This window comes from Wasmannia auropunctata, unplaced genomic scaffold (assembly GCF_000956235.1).
Source record: "Wasmannia auropunctata unplaced genomic scaffold, wasmannia.A_1.0 LD336076.1, whole genome shotgun sequence".
NCBI lineage: Eukaryota > Metazoa > Arthropoda > Insecta > Hymenoptera > Formicidae > Wasmannia > Wasmannia auropunctata.
The window spans coordinates 5,330,184-5,332,143 of record NW_012026814.1 but is presented as its reverse complement, the minus strand read 5'-3'; the positions used below and the strand labels follow the sequence as shown (position 1 = coordinate 5,332,143).

Below are 1,960 nucleotides of genomic sequence, written 5' to 3'. Positions count from 1 at the left end.
GTCGACTCAGTTACATTATACGAAGTTATACGATAAATGATATAATAATGTATGTTAAACAAAATATAACGCATCATAACAAACATATCGAGAATTTGCAATAAATATAACACAGAAGCGTACAAAATACTTTTTATTTTACAGCTTGTAAAATAACAAGCATGCTGAGGTAATGCATTCAACAAGAATCCAGTATTATCACATTGGCTTCGTAAAATATCATTAAAGCAAATTTTTTCATTCATAATTACGCATTATTGTTGACATATATATATCATTAATCGCTAGCTACGTATAAACGTCCCTATTTCCTTTCTTTCACTCTAGCTTTTCTTCTTGATATTTTCTTTGCTCTTCACGTCAACGTTCCAGTAGAGAAGCTACGCCACTATTTATACCGTTTGCCAGAGTGGAGCACATGTACATCGTTATTATAGTCGTGTCATCCGTTTCTTGAAAAAGCCGAAAAAGAGCATAAAACACGTTGCCGTCGATAATAGGCCGGTATTTCCATTGGTATAATTTGTACAGGCTTGAATAAACTGTAACAATCCCATATAAAATTGTGGATTAACATATTTGCAATGTATGCAAGATAAGAATAGCGAGTTTTCAAAAGTAAGTACAATTGGCTGATTAGTTATAACAATAATTTAAATAAATATAATTAATTATAGCAGTAATATAATATAAATATGATGTAATCTTTTAATAACATACCTTATCTGTATCTGTAATATTCGTCTAACAGATGGTTTACATTTCTATTATGACAGTAAGTAAAAAAATCATAAGAATAGGATATGCGACGGGGTAATTCTCCTCGAGTAAAAGATCCTCCACAAATCCTCCGCAAACGTTAATCCGAGATACATATACATCGAGAAAAAGACACACAGTAACGATAACCTCACTTGTCACTGGAAAAAATATATGCGTTCAGCAGAGTATTATCACATTGGCTTCGTAAAATAGCAAATTTTTTTCATTCATAATTACGCATTATTGTTGACATATATATATCATTAATCGCTAGCTGTGTTTTGTACTTCAGCGGGGAATAATTAAATTCACACACTGTCTTTTCGCGTAAGCGTTTATTAAAATATTTATTCAAGTTCGAAACTTCTCGCAAGCGATCGTTGTCGCGTCGCGCTCGCACTGCACGGACGGCGCGTTAAGATATTATTTTAAATCGGCCTGTTGACCGTGTCGATCGTAGTAACGCGTCGAAAGATTGTTTGAGCCGGTCTGTACACCGTATCGATCGCGGATCGCAGCAACGCCTGGGGACAATGCCCTGAGCTGGACCGCGAGATTTGAGACAACGCCTGGGGGCTGTAGCCCTGAGTCTCTTGTCACGGATCCGCGACAACGCCTTGGGGCTGTAGCCCTGAGTCGCGGATGGCTCGACCACGCACTATGCACAACTCGAACTTGGCTCGAAAGAGATATTTCTTTATAGCAAACTTCGTCGACTGATCGCTTCCGTGGCTATCGATCGAATGGTAAAAATCGCCCTTTATTTACTCGCGATCGTTGTTCGCCCCACCAACCAGGGTTGATTCTTATTGGCGCGGTAACTACACAGGATTTCCTGTTTTTAAGACCGCTGTCCTTTAGACCGCCGCCGCTATCGCTAAATGTTTTGATCGATGCCGCGTGGAAATCTCAAAGATACCGCATGGAAATCTCAATCGATGCCGCGCACACGTGCAAGGGTGGCCGAGCTGTCCGTGTTTGCGCGTTCGAACGTGTGTCGCATGTATGTGTCGCATGTATTTTTGTGTTACGCATGTCGTGCACGACCCTCGGTCTCGTCGTTACAAGCTGTGTATAAACGTTCCTATTTCCTTTCTTTCACTCTAGCTTCTCTTCTTAATCTTTTCTTTGCTCTTCACGTTGACGTTCCAATAGTAAAAAAAGCTATGCTACTATTATACCGTTTGCCAGAGTGGAG

At 39.5% G+C, this 1,960-nt stretch overlaps 1 long non-coding RNA gene across 1 annotated transcript; it reads right to left on the bottom strand.

The window, feature by feature from the left end:
* Positions 1-120: 120 nt before the first annotated feature.
* Positions 121-985, bottom strand: LOC105449342. The gene is made up of 2 exons (XR_974337.1): positions 721-985; positions 121-542 (listed from the first exon to the last, which is right to left on the bottom strand). It is a non-coding gene; the product is annotated as an uncharacterized LOC105449342 (long non-coding RNA).
* Positions 986-1,960: the final 975 nt, after the last annotated feature.